Source organism: Rattus norvegicus, chromosome 2, assembly GCF_036323735.1.
Source record: "Rattus norvegicus strain BN/NHsdMcwi chromosome 2, GRCr8, whole genome shotgun sequence".
Classification (NCBI taxonomy): Eukaryota; Metazoa; Chordata; class Mammalia; order Rodentia; family Muridae; genus Rattus; species Rattus norvegicus.
Window position 1 is genome coordinate 13,622,111 of NC_086020.1, and position 21,385 is coordinate 13,643,495.

At 42.1% G+C, this 21,385-nt stretch overlaps 1 protein-coding gene and 1 pseudogene across 2 annotated transcripts in view; one reads left to right on the forward strand and one right to left on the reverse strand.

The window, feature by feature from the left end:
• Positions 1–21,385, reverse strand: part of Adgrv1 (adhesion G protein-coupled receptor V1) — a 580,259-nt gene that overhangs the window by 554,962 nt on the left and 3,912 nt on the right. The gene's annotated exons all lie outside the window — the stretch shown is intronic.
• On the forward strand, positions 17,207–18,544 carry Tuba1a-ps3 (tubulin, alpha 1A, pseudogene 3; annotated as a pseudogene).

Genomic DNA, 21,385 nt, shown 5'->3' on the forward strand with positions numbered 1-21,385 from the left:
AAGTCTGTAAAGCTACAGTAGGATGAGAAGATGGGTTTTTTTTTTTTTAATGTAAAGCGCAAATAGCATGTAGGACATATGGAAAAACACTCCTCATTCCACTATACCTCTCTGACTGGCATAGATTTTTTTACTTTCTTTGTTCTCTAAAACTACAAAAACCTCATGAGACTGCTTAAATGTGAGAAAATGGAATTTGAGGTAACTTAAATCAGTGTCCCTGGGCCATGGTTGCTTCGAATGGTTCCAGAAGAAATTAGCTCTTGTCATCTTTAAAAAAACAAACTGAATAAAACTAAATATAAACAATAAAGTCGAAACAACAGTGTACAATTAAACATAAGATGAAGTGGGCAGTTCTGGTTTCATCGCAGACTCAGTCGTGTCATGTGAGAGTCTCCTGGAAACTGTCTTATGAGAGGATGTTTTGATGAAGCAGACATATGAGAGGATGTTCTGCTGAGAACAGACATGTGCTGTGTTTCTGGAAGCTGCTGGTGATTATAATGTTTTGCTGGAACAGATGCTTGAGAGGACAGGTGACGTTTGGAGAGAGTTTACATATAACCCAACAGACATTGGACAATGATGCTATGGCATTGGTTCGCCTTGCTTTCTTCTGTAATCTTCGCTTGTCCTGACATCACAGAGAGAAATGTACCAACGAGCTAGCTTCTGGTGGTGTTTTGGCTGCCTTGTGGCTTCTCTGGATCTGGCCGCTGCTGCTGATTAGCATTTGCTGTTTTGGCAATGGAGTGAATTGTTGACAATGAAGATTGGAATCACCCCAAAGAACTACTTCTAAACAGGTCTATGTCCCTCTTGTCCCATTAGCCATTGTCTTCCCCTACGTTTGGCCAGTGGGCTATAAGGAAACTTGAATTGTTTGATGGACCCTTAGTAAAGTAAGTTTTGAAAAATACAAACCTGCAATGAGAATTCAATTAATTTTACAATAATCAATTTCTATTTTTAAAAACACGTGGCACAGTGTTAGAGTGCTTGCCTTGCACGGCCAAAGTCCTGGGTTTGATCCTTAGCGCTGGAGAATGAAAGAAAATTGTCTTTTATCATGATGAAAGCTAACTCTGCCTTTTCCAGTTTCTGAATATAGCACCTATACAAAATCTACAGTTGAGAGATGTGTCTTGAACAAACTAAACATTAGCGATGTATTCAGAGGGATCCATGGTGCCTCCTGCTTCAGCCTCTGTCATCCCTGACTTAGCAAGCATCTTCCCACAAGGTGATCGCCAGGTAATTAGTGCTGAAAATCTGATCCCAATGGAGCAAGGTTTTCAAGTTTCGAATTACTTCAATTCTATTAGCTTTACTAAGGGCGCTGTAAAACTATAGAATTACTCGTGGGACGAGAGAAGCTCTGTCATCCTGCTCATCAAGTATTTAGCATTGAACAGTTCTTCACCTCAGTTCTGTTATTAAACTTAACCTTGTAGTCTCAAAAAAAAAAAAGTCATGAGGGGACGGGCATAACCAAAGGTTAAAGAAACACACTATTTAATTAAGCCTTCTCATTACTGGTAAGAGAGCTCAGACTTAGGGATGCTTCGTGAAAACTTAAATTTCTTTCTAAAGTAAAGGCAGAAATAAGTTTTGCCTGAAGTAACAGATGCTCAGTCGGTCACAGACATGAGGGGCTTGTAGTATCACATTAACCAGTTTAACCCCAGAAAGCTTCACCCCAAATTCATGTCTGCCTCCAACATACTCTTGAAATAACATTAACAGAGAGCTATCTCATCGGGTAATAAAGCCCTCGGAATGACTTCGTTTCACATGAGCCTGGTTTGTAAACTTCTGCTCATTGGACTTTAAGACTTTTTTTTTCCATAAAAAGCCATGACCACCAAATTATCTCAGGACACAGATAACTCTTTGATCTTCCAAATAGCACCTGAATGAATGGCTTGGTCTAGACTGAAAGTAGAAATTCTTTTTACTTAAAATAAGTGAATCCGTGGTTCAAATACATTTCTTTTAGATCCTGGGTCTGTGCTTCTGGTTTCTAACTTCATTCCACAGTATTTAAGGTTAACATTCTGCAATAATGCCATCTGTGCCCATTGGCATAAATCCCCAAGTTGCAAAAGAATAGACCATTTACCCTGCTCCTAACTTAGCCACATGTGCCCAGTGTGGAAGAACCTGCTAAGGCATCAACTCCAGAGCTATGTGAGGCTAGCGGCTCCTGGACTTCAAATAATGCTTGCTCTATCCCACTTCTGCAAAGGAAAAGTTAAAAATCTCAGTACTCTACATATTTTGAGGTAAATGAAGGTTTGTCCACACAGTGAGAAGTCTTTTTGTGTGATGGGATCTGTCAAGGCACAGCTAAGACATATTTGACTTTTAAATATTTGTATTAATTCTTTGATAATTTGATACAGGTATATGATAAATTTGATCCTATCCACCCCTCACCCCCCTTGTCTTTTGTTTTTTAACCTTAGTCCAATTTGTGCTGTTCATGTACTCCTAGGTGTGGGGCAGTCCACAGGAGCACAGCTGATCTATCAGGGAGCACGCCGCAAAGAAAACTGCTCTCTCCACAGTAGCCAACAGTGGCCAACAGCTTCTCCCCTGGGCTGGAAGACAAGCTGTGCATGCTTTATTCTTTTGAGAAATAAGGGCCAAGAGCTTAAGATCTCATGAGCCACCATTAGATGGCACCACTCCATCTTCCAAAACAATCTTAATTCCTGGGCTTAAAAATCTAAAGTTTTCCACCTTCATAAACCGTAGTCCTATAACTTCATGTACATTTTGATTTTTTCTGGAAATGAGGTCTTCCAGCACAGTTCTCACGAGTGCCAGAAAATAAGACTTGTGTGTCCCTCCCCCATCCCGCTCCCCTCCCCCCGAGATTCAAGTCAAGTCGCCTACTAGAAAGAGTGACTTCTTCCTGAAATTCTTCTGGAGTGTCTTCTGCATCTAGTTGCTGGAAACACTCCAGTTCTAACTGAGAAATAAGACTTGTGCTTCCTAGAGATGTTAATTGTGCTTACCGCAGGTAAAGAAGACAAAAACAGTGAACTTGGAGGCCTCAAGGCAGAGGCCAAAGGGATACATGTTAGTACAAACTGTGTTTACAAAAAAGATCACAGAAGGTTACTTTTGGCAAGAATTGAAAAGTGGAGAATCAGCCCTGGACAGATGGTTAGGTGAAGAGTAATTGCATGCTAATCCACCAGTGACTCCAAGCTGAGTTCTAGCACCCTTCACACAGTTCACAACTGTCTATAACCTCAGCTTCAAGAGACGGTCTTCTGGTCTCTGCCAACATGCACGCACACACACACACACACACACACACACACACACACACACACACAGACGCACTCACGCACAAACACAAAAAATAATAAATCATTTTTGAAAAATGTGAAGAATCACCTCTTTGAAAATAGACTTCCAAGTTCAAGGCCAGCATGGTTTACAGAGAGAGTTCCAGAACAGCCAGAGCTACACAGAGAAAGCAAAACAAAACTAATAAAAATAAAAAATAAAACATTCGCAGGCCTTTTTTTTTAATCATCAGGAGCTATGACAGTCAAGGTCCACATTTCTTCCCAGTGGCAAAGGGCACACCGTTATTTTAGCAAAGAATTTTCTCTCATTGTAGCCTCCCAATGTCTCCTTGGACCATGTTCACATAGAAAGGTACAATTATTTTTCATGACATCCATGTACACACACACACACACACACACACACACAATCAGCTTGTGGGCCATTGTCTCTATCTCTTCATCATCCCAGAATTTTGACTTTACAAAGCAGTGGAAAGGGTTGTTGGCAGGACTCAGAAGAGCTCCTAAAAGGAGGCAGTAACGAGACACAGTTCCGGCCTTCTTTTCTAATCTGGCCTTCGCATATCTCCAGTTTGATAATGTTGGACACATGCTGGGTCATAAAATTTATGCATCAGCCATCAAATCAAGGGTGAAGAACAGTTGTGGCACCAGGAGAGTCATGAGGCGAGAGGCAAGTCCATCCCTGCAAACTGTGTAGTCTGGATCCAGGCTCCAGACATTTAGTTTCCAGAATCAAGGCACCAAGTGCAAAGGCCACTGCATCCTAAACTACACTAACTGAGGAAGGACACTCATCATGGCACCATCAGAATGAACAGATGCTTGGGGTAGATGGGAAGCATGGACAGCCCACAAATCTGACAGAGGAGGATCCGATGCAGCCCTGCACTGAAACGACAGTATAACAGAGATTGTGCTGGATGTGCATGAGCACCCTGAACTCAGACCAGCGTGTGGGGTGCATCTGCACTGCAGCAGGCACAGACATGGGTCAAGAGCAGTCTGGAGGCACTGGGCACACCCACGTCCCTGCTGCATCCATCCTGGCCGTCTCAGTTTGCTTTGTGTTGCTGTGATAAAACACTGGCTTAAACTTTCTTGGAAAGAAAGGAGTTTATTTTGTCTTACAGTTTAGAATCCACCGTCAAGAGAAGCCAAGACAGGAAACCAAGGCAGGAACCTGGAGACAGGAACTACAGCAGATGGTAGCAGAACCCTGCTGACTGGTTTGCCTCCAGGCATAGAATCGGCTACTTTTCTTATCCAACCCAGGCTTAATCATCTAGAAATGTCACTGCTGGTGCTAAGCTGGACCCTGCCACAGCCATTAACAATCAAGAAAATGTTGAGATTGTGTGGGGCAAATCCGAGGAAGACACTTCGTTTGTTGAGGTTCCTAAGAATGTCAAGAAGATAACCAAACTGTCAATGGCCAAAAGAAAAAAAAAAAAAAACAAGCAAACTTGCCAGTGTTAGGAACTGCAGTCTGTATCTATCTGTGTGTGCCTCTTCCAGGGCTACAATGAGAGTGGGTAGTTAAAAACAGAAGTGAGACAGACTTCTGACAGGAACCACTAGCCAAGACAACATGCCCAAGCCCAACCACTATCTTACAAGGAACTGGTTTGTTTTTAACCTTAATTTTTAAAATTAAAAACGATTTCATAAAATCTGATTCTTAATTTTAAATCAGTCACGTTTATATTTTATTTAATTATTTTCTTTACAGAAGAGCAACTTCTAAAATAAATTGACTTTATTCCTTTGGGCTTTCACAAACATGCTTTTAAATAAATATGTCTGTATTCGAGGTATTCGTGTTAACATATTTTTCTTACTTGAAATCCCTATGTATGTGCTCATAACCTATAGCCCACACATATTCTAAAATAAAACACTGATTTTATTAAGAGAGATGGCATTTTGGATTTCTGTTAAGTGCTGATTTAAATGCAGCCCAAACTGTTCCTGGTAAGGTTCGTAGGTGTGGGATGATAAAAAATCTCCTAATCAAGGATACTGAAAATCCTGATGGGCTAAGAGGTGCCTCATGGATAACAGCAGAACCTCAAAACCTCTGATCTGAGTTTGATCACCAAAATCCCACCCTAGCTCCTCATGCTAAAGTGTGAAGTAGAAAAGTAGAGACAAGACAAAGGCTCTGGGGTGGTTCAGGGCTGGCTTGCCTAAAGTGGAACAAACAACACACATACACTAAGAATAATAACAAAATAACAGTAATAATAATAATAAATAATTTTAAAGTGAATTCCCTTCTCATTTCTTAAAATCCTTTCAACCTAACATCTTTGGGGAAGTTATGTCACACACACACACACACACACACACACACACGCGTGCGCGCGCGCACACACACACACGCACACACATGCGCGTTAAGTGATTCCTGGAAGTTAAGCCCTGTATAAAGTTTTACATTCACTATTTCATCAAATCCCCATGACTACCTTTTTCTAGACATTTTTGTTAATTTTTTAGTGTTTGAGAATTTCATACATTCCTATAATGTGTTTTGATCAAACCTACTGCCTCTCCCCTTCTTTCCTATTCCTCCCCTATGGCTCATAAAGTCCCACCTCTAGCTAAGGAGTTAGTCAGTTGATGGCTGCTGAAGAAGAGTTCATGTTGTTCATGGAAACAGCCCCCTAAAAGGCTTCTCATGCTCCAATAGATGTCCGCCCTACATCCATGTATATACAAGTGATAAAAATTGATGATTGATTCTGTATCCATTCTTAGACATACTTGGTCTGTAACCCATGGTGACCATTTAACAATTGTTCCATTATTTTTCAATGAAATTAAATACTCAAGATGCCATGTACGATGCTGGCAAAAAGTCCCATTTTTCTTATTGATGGTCCCCTCCTTACATGCTGCAGAATTCCAAAGGTTTCTGCATTCCTGAAGGAAGTCCAAAGCTCACCTCCCCACCTGCCCAGGCTGCTGCTGTAGGCTGTGGCTTGCCTGCCTCACTGTTCCCAGCTGCTGGCACAGTTAAAAATGGCCCTTTAGAGACAGCCACTCCACTGCCTAGGCTCCTTCTTTAGTCCTACCTTCAGGCTACAGGGTCCATAACCAGCACCTTCATTTTTCCATGCACAGCAGTTTCAGAGAGCTTAAAGAAAAGCCACGTGGAAGATGGAGACAGTATTGAGGTGCTCTGCCTCTGTCTGACTCATCATTCAACAGCACTCAAAACACACACTCTGTGTGGCCTGCCTGGTGTTGGCCAAAGCCTGGGGACATTGTACAAAAACGACTAGTTCAAGATCTGTAAATAAAATCTCATTTTTAATGAGTTTTGTCTCATTAAGAAAAGTAACTCTTCTTTGGATGGAATCTCACTTCCCAGCTATGCTTTCTAAACTACTGTGTGGATTGTTACTGGAAAAAGAATTGTGTAACTTAATACATTTGAAAAAAACTGTTTATTTTTTCACTACCTCAGAATATCCATCATATTCACTGTCTACTTGTAAACTTTCAAACGGAAAGACTTTATTCCCCTGTACCCAAAAATGTCCCTTTTCCTTCCTCCAAAATGGAGTCTCTACAGCTTCTCCATGAAGAACTGTTGCCTGCACTTCTGAGCCCTGCTTTCACATGTGAGCTATCGTTCCTACTAATCTTACCCTGTCTTGTCTTTGCTCTCCTCTCTCTCTCTCTCTCTCTCTCTCTCTCTCTCTCTCTCTCTCTCTCTCTCTCTCTCTCTCTCTTTCCCTCACCCTCTCTGTGTGTGATTGCGTGTCTTACTCTGTGTGTGCATGTGTATGTTGAGATAAACTAATTTCACAAAGTTGTACTTTAACCTCTGTACTACCAAGTATCATGTATACATACACAAAATCAATTAGTAGTAGTAGTAGTAGTATTTTTAAACTTTTTTAAATGTCATATTTTATTTTTCTTTCAGTCTCCTGCTCTGAGCTTAGTCTTATCTAAATCACTAATTAGTAATTTTTGTTTCAAGGAAAAAGAACATATTACACACGTAAATACTTGTTCGAGTTCACACTGCTGAGGTTAAACCTTAGCCAGTGGATTAGCATCTCTAAGTCTTAATTGTGCTTCTAATTCTCTTCTTTCATCAGAAAACATGGAATTAAATCATCTGCCTCAAAAGCTATTCATAGTGCTATTGAAATAATATGTATGTAACAGTTAGTACAATGCCTAAGACACACTGCCCACTCAAAAATGCATATTAATTACAAGGTCTATAATAAAAAGCCTCTCCAAGTGTGCTTCCAGAAGTAAGACAGTATGTATTTTGAGCAACTGCATTGGAACTCACTGTAAATAGTGAGAGAAGCATTTTTCAATCACTACCAACCTAGAGGCGAATCCTGAGGCCCTAGCACTTAGCTTCTCCTTTAGCCAAGCTGTGGCTGAGCTAGCATTTTATCTTCTTTTGCTTAACACTGTGCAGTTCCAGGTGAGCAATTTAGCCTGTCATTAATTAGTTAGCATGAGTGCATAACCCTTTTACAGCCATGCTTCCATAGGTTATTTACTATATGAAGTCACTGAAATTATTTTAAATATAGACAAGGGATGATTGACAGCCAAGGGCAATAAGGAGAATGACTAAATCCCCATAATATGATAGCATTCTTATTTAAAGAGATAATCACACAGAAGCGAGCTTCTCAATAGCAGTATTTAAGAGAATAGATGACAGGTACAATTGGATAGATCGCTAAAATCACAAGTTATATCTATGTGCTTTACCAGAAAGTTTTAAAGAACAGTTCAGCTTTTAATTCTTTTATAAACTTTGTATGTGTGGGTGTTTTTGCCTTCACGACGTGGCTGTACACACGTGTGTGTGCCTGATACTCTCAAAGGCCACACAGTGACATTATACCAACCTCTCTAGCTTCTTCTACTCTCCTTCCTGACAATTGCCACTGTCCTTTCCTGAAACTTGGGCTAAATCATTCTGTTTTGTTCCAATATTTTACTTTAATTATGAGAGCACGTTTTTGCTTGTGTTGGAGTACATGCGTATGGGTGTGGTTGCCCACAGAAACCAGAAAAGGGCAGTGGGTCTCTGAGAGCTGGAGTCACAGATGGTGGAGACCCACTTCTCCATGTGAGTGTTGAGGACCAAGCTCAGGTTCTCAGTACCTTTGAGTAACTGCTGAGCCATCTCTCAAGGACCAACAATTACAAATACTGAAGAAAGGGGTCTTTGTCGTTTTTCTCTGAGGGCTTAGAGCCATGTAAACTTATAACTGACTAAGGTAACACCATCTGGTCCTGACTCCATTTTGTGTCAACTTAGACATACATGTCTCTCTAACCCCACAGCAGCCATATCTGCTTTGGCAACACATTTGAAATTGCCTATGACTCTGGTCCAGATGTATTAAACAGAATAATTAATGTTGGTGTAAATTAAATATAAACTAGAAATAACTGATAAATGTATAAATCAAAATTGATTGTCATGTTATGTCTGAAATAACTACTATGTTCACAAAAACCCATATTGAATATTGCATATTGATCTTCACCTAAGATTTGTGTAATTTCTCACATGGGTCATTTTAATAACACATTCTCTTTCTTCCTCCTCTAAATCTAGTTCCATTTTTAGTGAGCTAACATGAATTGACTTACTTGAATTTCTTTTAAAATCTAAACTCACTTTCCTATTTCATAGTTACCCAATTCAATATATTTCCTGCTTATGAATTATATTACTAGAATTTCAGAATATATATATACATATGTACATATATATATACATAGGTACATATATATACACATATATACAGCAATTCAAAAATGGCCTACACGAACAGGTGGTCATTTGCTTCTCCTTAGGTCCCATTTTTATGACTCCTAGCTGCCACAGTCCTCTGTTTTCCTTCTAACTAATCTGGTGCCTGGCTTCCTTTCCTACACCTCTGCCCTCCTTCTGACGCCAGTGATAGGCTGACCTCCTCATTCACACTTGTTTTAAAAGAGTTTCCAAATTTACATTTTCAATTTAAATTCTCCAATTCTTTTTCAGACTCAGGTCTCCAAAAGATTATTTGTTATCTCAGTTAGAAGGACATTTCAATCTAATCTTTATTTTCTGAATATTATGATATATTTATATAGATTCAAGATTAAAGCTTTACAAAAACATTCTCATTTTCATTCATCCACTACCCATTGCTTCCTTCCCTATGGGAAATAATACTTAATAGACAGACTTCTGGATGGCTGTGTTGTTATAATTGTGTATTGCATGAGCATGTGTGTCATCACACATACACACATACACACACACACACACACACACACACACACACACAAATCCAAGAAAACAAAAAATAAGGCTGCATGTTTAGGATTAACATAGTAAGAATGGCCATATTATCAAAAGCAATCTACAGGTTCAATGTAATCTCCATCAAGATTCCAACACAATTCTTCACAGATCTTGAAAAACAATTCTCAACTCATATGGAAAAACAAAACACCCAGGATAGCCCAAACAACCCTAAACAATAAAAGAACATCGGGAGGAATCACCATCCCTAACCTCAAGCTTTATTACAGAGCAATAGTGATAAAAGCTGCATGGTATTGGTACAGAGACAGACGCATTGATCAATGGCATCAGATTGGAGATCCAGAAATAAACCTACAAACCAATGGACACTTGATTTTTGTTTTTTAATAAAGAGGCCAAAATCATAAAATGGAGAAGAGAAAACTCAAGTCCAAGTGGACCAGGTTCCTCAACATAAAACCAGATGCACTAAATCTCATAGAAGAGAAAGTGAGAAATGCCTTTGAAGGCACTGGTACAGGAGACACTTTCTGGAACAGAACACCAGTGGCTCAGGCTCTCACATCAGCACTTGATAAAGAGGCCACATGAATCTGAAAAACTTCTGTAAGACAAAAACACTGCCTACAGGACAAATCAGTGACCTAGGACTTAGGAACTTTCACCTAAATTCATAAAAAAGGACTCAGGAAGTTAGACAGCAACAACCCAAATAGCCCAATTTAAAAATGGGGCACAGAGCTAAACAGAGAATTCTCACCAGAGGAATCTCAAGTGGCCAAGAAGCACTTAAAGAAATGTTCAAAGTCGTTAATCAACGGGGAAATGGAAGTCAAAACAGCTCTGAGGCTCCGTGTTACACAGGCCAGAATGGCTAAGATCACAAACTCAAGAGAGATCACATGCTAAGCAGAATGCAGAGCAAAAAGAACACTCCTCCATTGCTGGTGGGATTGCAAACTTGTACAACCACTTTGGAAATCAATTTGGTGGTTTCTCAGAAAACTGGAATAGACCCACCTTAAGACCCAATTATACCACTCCTAGGAAAATACCCAAAAGATGCTCCATCATCCCACAGAGACAATTGATCACATCATGTTCATAGCAGCTTTGTTCATAATAGCCAGGAACTGAAAACAACCTAGATGTCCCCCAACTGAAGAATGGATAAAGGAAATGTGGTCCATATAGACATTGGAATACTATTCTGCTATTAAAAGCGAAAACATGGAACTAGAAAATATCATCGTAAGTGATGTGACCCAGTCACAAAAGAACACACATGGTATGCACTCACTGATAAGTGGATATTAGCCCAAAAGCTTGGAATACCTAAGAAAAAATCACAAACCTTGTGAAGCTCAAGAAGGAAGAACAAAATACTCACGGGAGGAAATACAGGGACAAAGTGTGAACAGGGACTGAAAAAAAGGTCATCCAGAGACTGTCCCACCTGGGGATCCATCCCATATGCAGCCACCAAACCCAGTCACTATTACTGATGCCAAGAAGTGCTTGCATTTCAAATAATTCACATTCTTGCTGACAGGAGTCAGATATGGGTGTTCCCTGAAAGGCTCTGCCAGAGCCCTACTGATACAGATGAGGATGGTTGCAGCTAACCATTGGACTGAACAAGGGGACCCCAATGGAAGAGTGAGAGAAAAGACTGAAGGAGCTGAAGAGGTTTGCAACAACATAGGAAGAACAAGAGTATCAACCAACCAGTCCCCACCAGAGCTCCCAGGGACTAAACCAACAACCAATGAGTACACATGGAGGGACCCATGGCTCCAAATGCATATGTAGCAGAGGATGTGAAGACTCATTTCCCCAATGTAGGGGAATTCCAGGGCATTGAGGTGGGAGTGGGTAGGTAGGAGTGGGAGCATCCTCATAGTAATAGGGGAGGGGGAGGAGGATGGGAGAGGGGATAACATTTGAAATGTAAATACATAAAAATATCCAAGAAAAATAAAATTAAACAAAAAAGAAAATAGCTCTGTTAAAAAAAAAAGCAAAAACGATCATGAATTTTGCAGGCAAATAAATGAAACTTAATATCATCCTGAGTGAGGTAACCCAGTCCCAAAAGGACATGCACAGTATGTATTCACTTATAAGTGGATATTAAGCCATAGAATATAGGATTCCCACACTATGCTCCACAGACGCAAAGAAGCTAAGCAGGAAGGAAGACACAAGTGAGGGACAATGCTTGAATCTCACTTAGAAGAGGGGATAAAGTGGTCATAGGAGGCAGATGGAGGGAGGGCACTGGGTGGGGGAGAGAATGGGGAGGGAGTGAGGAGGGAATGAGGGAGTTCAGGATCAGCTGTGTGGAGGGACAGGAGAGCTGGCCAGATGGCTGTGAGGATGAATGGAAATCTACAACTGACAGGGGTATGAAGGGGGGCATTTCCAGGACAAGACAGAGACCTGGGATGAGAGAAGCACCCAAGAATCAAGGAGGTGACTTTAGCTGTGACCCACAGCATTAGGGATCTGAAGTGGCCACATCCTCTAACCAGGCAAGAACCCCAATAGACACCAACCCACCAACAAAACTTTCGACCCCCAAATTTATCCTGCCTACAAGAACTGCAGGGACAAAGATGGAGTAGAGACTGAAGGAATGGCCGACCAGTGGCCAGCACCGTTTGAGACCCATCCCATGGCCAGGCACCAATCCCTCACACTACTGATGATGCTACTACATTGTACTTGCAGGCAGGACAATGCATAGCAGCCCTTTGAGAGGCTCTACACAGCAGCTGACTCAGACAGATACAGACACCCACAACCAAACAGTGAACGGAGCTTGGGGAGTCTTATGGAAGAATAGGAGGAAGGATTGTGAAGCCCAACGGGGATAGAAACTCCACAGGAAGACTGCAAGACTAACAGAGTCAACTAACCTGGACCCTTAGGGCTGCCAGAAACTGAGCCACCAACCAAAGAGCAGACACGGGCTGGACCTAGGCCTCCCTGAACATATGGAGCAGATGTGCAGCTTTGTCTTCATGATCCAAAAATCTGTTGCCTGAATGTGGGCTATGTTCTTCTACCTGGGCTGCACTGTTGGCCTTGGTGAGAGAGGGTGTGCCTAGGGTCACAGAGCTTTGATGTGCCAGGGTGAGAGGATCCCCAGGGGCCCTCCACCAGCTCAGAGAAGAGGAGGGGAATGGGGGAAAGATTGTGAGAGGGTAGCCAGGAGGTGGGCACTGAGCAGGATGTAAAGTGAATAAGTAATAAATAAATAATCACTCAATCAATCAATAAATAAATGTATGTTACAAAGCAAAAAAGTCCCACGAGGGTCCATCAAACGCAAGAGACTATTCATGCTTCAGACTACACCATTTAATACCTTTGATAGAGTAACACTAACAGCAAATACAATTGCAAAGAAAGTGTATATTTCATTTAGCATCCTCAATAATATCACTATCATGCTAAAACCAAACTATTCGGCTTTAGAAAATAGGTTTTAGAGCCATATTTTTCTCACCGTGTCATGTATTTTTGAAGCTTCGGGTATTATATGATCCATCAAGTAATAACTACGGATGAGAAAACAGTTACATAAAGCCTCTTCAACTATGCAGCACTCTTAGCTCATGACTAGGTTAAGTTCATAACGTCTCCTGGCTCTTTCCCACTAAATGACTTAGAAATAGCAACCGCTCAGTGATAAGCATAGCCGATGCCAGAGGTTTGTCTCTAACATCCTTTCTCAGTGAAAATGAGCCAGGTTTCCTAGAGAACTAATCTGTGGGAGGGATCTACCAAGAGTCGGCAATGGTGCTCTTAAGAACTCATGGAATTCACATCAAGAAAGCACAAGATGAACAGGAAGAAATTCCCATAATCCCCAAGGGGGAAAGGTCTAAGTATCAATAAGAGGCAATTACTATAATAGTTTTACATTTAAAAAAATTATTCGATTTATTTATTCCCTTTACAACCCAATACCAGCCCTTCCTCTCCTCCTGGTACTCCCTCATGCAAGTCCCCCCCACTCTCCTTTCCCCTAAAGGGGAGGCGACGCCCATGGATGTCTACGCCCCCTCAATTTATTTTATGTGTGCATGTACATGTGCGTGCTCACATGCCCCAGGGGTTTTGACGATCTCTGACGCAGTCTTGAAAACCAAACATAAGCTCAGACTGCATAAATACTCGTGAAGACCCTGTGAAGACCCAAATCTCCTCCTTTGGCTGGCTTTGTGAGAAGAGAATGTGAAGGCTGAGGTAAACTGTCATGCTCCTCGATGTGAACACTAAGAACACTCACAGAGTGCTTCGAAACGGGGGACCCACTGCACTCGAGGACTCCGGGAAATCTCTGTCCACTTATACACAGGTAAAACCAACCAAGCAGAGACACAGTGATCACACATAAAAAGAGCAGACACTTTAAAATTACTTCAAAAAGTTACTAAACGGATCACCAAAAAACCCACAAAGAGAGTCGATACATTCTGATTCCTAACGCAAAAGATTTTATCCCTTAAAATGGTCAGTTTTCAACTGTAGCAAAAACTAAATAAAAACTACAGCCAACACAAGGCTTAGGGAGGAGTAACCAATATAAACTAACCTTAAAGAACAACCTGGATGTGGGGCTGACCACACCGAAATCATATCCGTTCTAACCCCTTTCCAAAAGCTTAGGAAGCCATGCCTACGTAACTAAAAAGGGTACAGGTGAACGACTATGTATTGTGCTACTAGGCTTTTTGTGGGTGTGATACAACACTGACCAGACCCAATCTTGGGAAGAAAGGGGTTTGTTTTACTGCACAAGTTACAGCCATTGACAAACCTCAATGACACCTGAGAGAACCCAAAACAAGAAGTCAAGGCAGAAACTGAAGCAGAAACTGCAGAAGACTGTTCGTACAGACTTGCTTCCCTCTGGCTTTTTGGTTATATTCCTTATACAACCTAGGACTACTTGCCCAGGGGTAGCACCACCCACAGTGGGCTGGACTCTTTCCCCACAGACACACCCATAGGTCAATCTGATAGAGGCAATTCTTCAATTGAGAGTTCCCCTTCCCTGGTAGGTCAAGTTGACAACCAAAATAAGTCATCACACTAACCAAATGGAGAATAATAAACAGTTAAAAATCATTTGTTTAAAAGAAAAGAAACAGAAAAAGAAACATAGAAATTCCAGAGTTGAGAAATACAATAACGCTGTTTAACCAGAACATTCAAGTTCAAAAGCTGATTTGCAAACTTAAATTTATATTACTTAAAATGGCCAATCTTCAACCATAGCAAAACACACTAGACATGGAAATAAAAACTGCAGACAACACACGGGCTCAGGGATGAGTAACCAACATAAACTAACCTTAGGGGAAAAACCTCTGGGCTTCAAAGCAGCAGAGAAAATTGTCGAACCTGAAGATGAGTAAAGTTATCTATTCTCAAGAATTGAAAATCAAAGGAGAAAAATAAATTGCTTCAGTCCTATTGTGCAACATTAAATACACTAAAACCACTTAGAGCTCCGGAAGGAAAGGAAACGCTGTGTTGAGGGAGTCCCTAAAGAAGGGATGGCCGAAAGGTTCAGTTTGCTGTAAAACGTGGTCTTCATGAACAGCTTGGCAAATTTCAACTAATTGAGCCCAAAGAGACATAAATATCTAGAAAACTAGTACTGAGCTGCAAAAAGCAACAAAGACAGACACTTGCAAGTTTTGAGAAGCCATAATCACAAAAAATATCCTGCTTACATCTGTCTTCCCATGAGAATCCAAGGTTCATGAATTCAAAGTGCCGAACGAAACAGACCATCAAGAATGGGGGGGGGGGGGGGCGGTACCAGGGTACCAATCAAATCAAAGATGAAATCCACAAATGAACAAAAACTAAGAGAATTTCTTTCTCTTTCCTTTTGAGAAAGGATTTTCAGAGTAAGAATTAAGGGCACTCGAAAGTAAATTGAGGCAGGTTCTCTCTCTCTCTCTCTTTTTTTTTTTATTAACTTGAGTATTTCTTATTTACATTTAGAATGTTATTCCCTTTCCCAGTTTCCGGGCAAACATCCCCCTAACCCCTCCCCTCCCCTTCCTTATGGGTGTTCCCCTCCCCATCCTCCCCCTATTACCGCCCTGCCCCCAACAATCACGTTCACTGGGGGTTCAGTCTTAGCAGGACCAAGTGCTTCCCCTTCCACTGGTTCTCTTACTAGGATATTCATTGCTACCTATGAGGTTGGAGCCCAGGGTCAGTCCATGTATAGTCTTTGGGTAGTGGCTTAGTCCTAGAAGCTCTGGTTGCTTGGCATTGTTGTACATATGGGGTCTCGAGCCCCTTCAAGCTCTTCCAGTCCTTTCTCTGATTCCTTCAACGGGGGTCCCGTTCTCAGTTCAGTGGATTGCTGCTAGCATTCGCCTATGTATTTGCTGTATTCTGGCTGTGTCTCTCAGGAGAGATCTACATCCGGTTCCTGTCTGCCTGCACTTCTTTGCTTCATCCATCTTGTCTAATTGGATGGCTGTATATGCATGGGCTACATGTGGGGCAGGCTCTGAATGGGTGTTCCTACTGTGTCTGTTTTAATCTTTGCCTCTCTATTCCCTGCCAAGGGTATTCTTGTTCCCCTTTTAAAGAAGGAGTGAGGCATTCCCATTTTGGTCATCCTTCTTGAGTTTCATGTGTTCTGTGCATCTAGGGTAATTCAAGCATTTGGGCTAATAGCCACTTATCAATGAGTGCACACCATGTGTGTTTTTCTGTGATTAGGTTAGCTCACTCAGGATGATATTTTCCAGTTCCCTCCATTTGCCTATGAATTTCATAAAGTCATTGTTTTTGATAGCTGAGTAATTTTCCATTGTGCAGATTTACCACAATTTCTGTATCCATTCCTCTGTTGAAGGGTATCTAGGTTCTTTCCAGCTTCTGGCTATTATAAATAAGGCTGCTATGAACATAGTGGAGCACGTGTCTTTGTTATATGTTGGGGCATCTTTTGGGTATATGCCCAAGAGAGGTATAGCTGGATCCTCAGGCAGTTCAATGTCCAATTTTCTGAGGAACCTCCAGACTGATTTCCAGAATGGTTGTACCAGTCTGCAATCCCACCAACAATGGAGGAGTGTTCCTCTTTCTCCACATCCTCACCAGCATTTGCTGTCACCTGAGTTTTTGATCTTAGCCATTCTCACTGGTGTGAGGTGAAATCTCAGGGTTGTTTTGATTTGCATTTCCCTTATGACTAAAGATGTTGAACATTTCTTTAGGTGTTTCTCAGCCATTCGGCATTCCTCAGCTGTGAATTCTTTGTTTAGTTCTGAACCCCATTTTTAATAGGGTTATTTGTCTCCCTGCGGTCTAATTTCTTGAGTTCTTTGTATATTTTGGATATAAGCCCTCTATCTGATCTTTTCCCAATCTGTTGGTTGCCGTTTTGTCCTAACCACAGTGTCCTTGAGGCAGGTTCTCTTACATCGACCGCCTAAGAGTCGCACTGGAGGAAGCAACACTTCCTCCTCGCCTCCGCCATCCGCAGTGCAGCCTCGAAGCAGCAACCATGCGTGAGTGCATCTCTATCCACGTTGGCCAGGCTAGGCTCCAGATCGGCAATGCCTGCTGGGAGCTCTACTGCCTGGAACATGGCATCCAGCCTGATGGCCGGATGCCAAGCGACAAGACCACTAGGGGAGAAGATGACTCCTTCACCACCTTCAGTGAGACAGGAGCTGGCAAGCACGAGCCCGGGCAGTGTTCGTAGACCTGGAACCCACGTTATTGATGAAGTTCGCACTGGCACCTCCCGCCAGCTCTTCCACCCAGAGCAGCTCATCACACGCAAGGAAGATGCTGCCAATAACTGTGCCCGTGGCCATTGGCAAGGAGATCATTGACCTTGTCTTGGACAGAATTTGCAAACTGGCTGACCAGTGCACAGGGTCTGCAGGGCTTCTTGGTTTTCCACAGCTTTGTGGGGGAACTGGCTCTGGGTTCACCTCCCTGCTGATGGAGCGGCTCTCTGTCGATTACAGTTACGGAAAGAAGGCCAAACTGGAGTTCTCCACTTACCCAGCACCCCGCCCCCACCCCGGGTTTCTACTGCTGTGGTTGAGCCCTACAATTCCATCCTCACCACCCACACTACCCTAGAGCACTCTGTGCCTTCATGAGACCATGTATGACATCTGTCTGTCGTAGAAACCTCAACATTGACCTCAACACTAATGTAAACAGGTTGGCAGGTCAAATTGTGTCTTCCATCACTGCTTCCCTCAGATTTGATGGAGCCCTGAATGTTGATCTAAGAAGAATTCCAGACCAACCTGGTGCCTTACCTTCCCACCCACTTCCCTCTGGTTACTTATGCCCCTGTCATCTCTGCTGAGAAAGCTTACCACAAGCAGTTTTCTTTAGCAGAGACCACCAATGCCAGATTTAAGCCAGCCAACCAGATGGTGAAATGTGACCCTCACCATGGTAAATACATGGCTTGCTGCCTGCTGTGCCGTGGTGATGTGGTCCCCAAGGACATCAATGCTGCCATTGTCACCATCAAGACCAAGCGTACCATCCAGTTTGTGGACTAGTGCTCCACTGGCTTCAAGGTTAGCATTGATTACATTAATTACCAGCTTCCCACTGTGGTACCTGGTGGTGACCTGGCCAAGGTCCAGAGAGCCATGCTGAGCAACACCACAGCCATTGCTGAGGCCTGGGCTCGCCTGGATCACAAGTTTGATCTGAGGTATATGCCAAGCGTGCCTTTATGTGTGTGAGGGCATGGAGGAGGGGGCAGTTCTCTGAGGCCCGTGAGGACATGGTTACCCTGGAGAAGGATTATGAAGAGGTTGGTGTGGATTCTGTAGCAGGTGAGGGTGAAGAAGGAGAGGAATTCTAAATTAAATGTCACAAGGTGCTGCTTTCACAGGGCTGTTTATTCTGTTCCAACATAGAAAGTTGTGGTCTGACCAGTTAATTTGTATGTGGCAATGTGTGTTTTCATACAGTTACTGACTTAGGCTTTAAATATGAATAATTTGTCAGAGACCCAAGCCACCCACTTCACTGATGGATTTTAAATAAAATAATCCCTGTCTTAAACAGAAAACAAAAAGTAAATCGAATGTGTGTGAAAAAATTAAAAACTACTATATAGTAAAGCTCCCACAACAAAAATACATAAAATCTCCTACAGTATTTAAGACACGCAGGAAACGTGGGTTTGGTGGTGGTGATGGGTTTGTGTTTGTTTCTTTTGGGGGTCAAGGTTTCTTTGTTTTGTTCTGTTTCTGTTCTTTTCAATCCTGTGGGTTGACTCCAGAGCTTTGTACACAGCGTAATAACTGAACATGGTTGTTACACATTAGACTTCTGTGAGCCCCAGGGCAACCAACAAAATGGACAGAAAGAAGAGAATAAAGGAAGCAACCGCAAGGCTGAGACACCTCTGGGAAAATACCTTTGTAAAATCAAGGAGCAGAGGAGGATCCGGGGAAAGGTGATGGACATTAGACCTACCGAATCTGCAATCATATTAAATGTGACTAAGTTATACAGTACAATGTCACAGCTAACTTTCTTAAATGTTCTTCCTCAGGGCAAAAAAAATCATAATCTCTTCAACAAATGCCATGTAAACTTTGTATACCCAAATGGAAATAAAAATAGTTAGTCCCCAAATTCTTAACACAAAAAGACATGACAGATGAAGGTATAAAACTAAGATCAGAGTCCTGCTAATAAATTTCTGTGGTCCTGGACTAAGATATGGTTTTATAGATATGACACCCAAACATAAGGAACTAAAAAAAATACTACATAAATCATCAACATCTTAGCTCCGTCACTAGCTCCCTAAGGACAAAGACACTATCAAGAAAATGAAAGTCTATACACTGGCAGAAAAATTGACAAGTGCCATATATGGTAAGAATTTCTCCAATATCTTCTACAATTCCATAGAAGTAACCAAATAACCAAGGTTATAAAATGGCAAAGGACTTGGAAAAATTCTTCCCCAAGAACATAAGAGCCCCATGGACACACACACACACACACACACACACACACACACACACACAGAGAGAGAGAGAGAGAGAGAGAGAGAGAGAGAACTGTACAGAGATCTTACAGCAGCATAATCATTACAAAGTAGAAGGAACATAATCCCCATGGATCAGTGGATGATAAATGAACGCTATATCCATACACTAGAGTACGATTTGGCAATTAAGGAAAACATACAGGTGACTCTTGAAAAACATGCCAAAAGAAAGGGGCTAGACCCCAAACATGAAGTGCGTGTTTCCCTGTGTCTCCTCTGCTTCTTTCAACAAACAGTTCAAGCAAGACCCAAATAACACGTTTGGGACAAGACACCTCGATGCTTCCTGCCTCTGTGCCTTTGATCTGCCTGCCATATTTCCCAGTCCACTCCTCGACCGTCAGCATGTTCTCTCTTCTGTCTCTGCAACACCTCCCAGTCTAACTGACTAGCCTTCAGGTGGCTTGGGGGCCTTCTCCTCCATACCACGTCTGTCATCAGCAGTAGGAATACAGCAGCTGAGTAGAAGATACCAAAGCTCTAATGCCAGCCACAGATAGATTAGTTTTCACATTTTTATTGGAGGGCAACAGGGAAGGGTCGGCTTCCATCAGCAGAAGCATTGACAGGTTCTTCAGTCATTCCAAGCTTGGACCCAGAGGCTCCAGTGAGTTCCCATTCTCTCTCCCAGGCACTGGGCAAACGTAGGGTGTGGCCTTGTGGATTGTGCCAGCATACCTGGTGCAGACAGAACTTTCTAGGCACAGATTGAAAAACTCCACTATCTCATAGAGTTTCCTAAAATTACACCCATTACTTGCAAGGATCCTATTGAAAGCACTGCTTTTATGTCTCCTTTCACCTGGTCAGTATCTATCTGAAGCGTGAGGATATCACTTTATTTCCAAAGAATTTGCACAGTAAGTACAAACGCGCAGAGGCAGTGGTGCAAAGATAAGCAGAAGCCAATCGCTCTCCCTCTACTTAAAGACTAACATCACTCCGATCGCCCTCACGAAAGGACGATCGTGAATGTGGTGCTTCCTTCCCAGGGCTGCGAGGAGATGAGTGAGTCATAGTGATAACGCCAAATTATCAAACTCCATGGCTAGAGAAGCCAACAAAAGCCTATTTCCAATCAGCACAGAAACTCGAAACCTTAAATCTTCTCAAAATTTTGCTCGGAGCACCCTTCACTTGTTAGAACACCTAAGAGTCTTTCCGTTTCGACTCAAATTACAGAAAATAGCTCCTGCATAAAGCCAGTAGAGTTGGGATTTTTTTAAAAAGTGTCTTCATTGTCGGTTCAGTCATCCTAGCTCGGTAATAGCAGAATATACCCCCCTTTATTTGTGGTGCGTGTTGCATGCAGAGAACAGCTAACCACGACACACAAGTGCCTTTTCTGGAGTTCTGTTTTCTTTTATATAAGGCTATTTTATATCCTCCAACCTGTGTCACAAGTAAAGGTGGCTATTCATAATTATAACCGTCCCCTCATTAGCCTGGCATTTCATTCCCCTTTTCCCTGTGGAACCCTACAGTTGAAGGCAAACTGTCTGTTGAGTAATTATTTAAGACCAGCCACAATAACGATGCTGGAGAGAAGGTTACTTGGGGAGGATTATACAAGAGCGAGCACTCAAGGCCTCAGACAGGGAGCAGCAAATTGTAGACCCAAGTACTTGGTTCCAT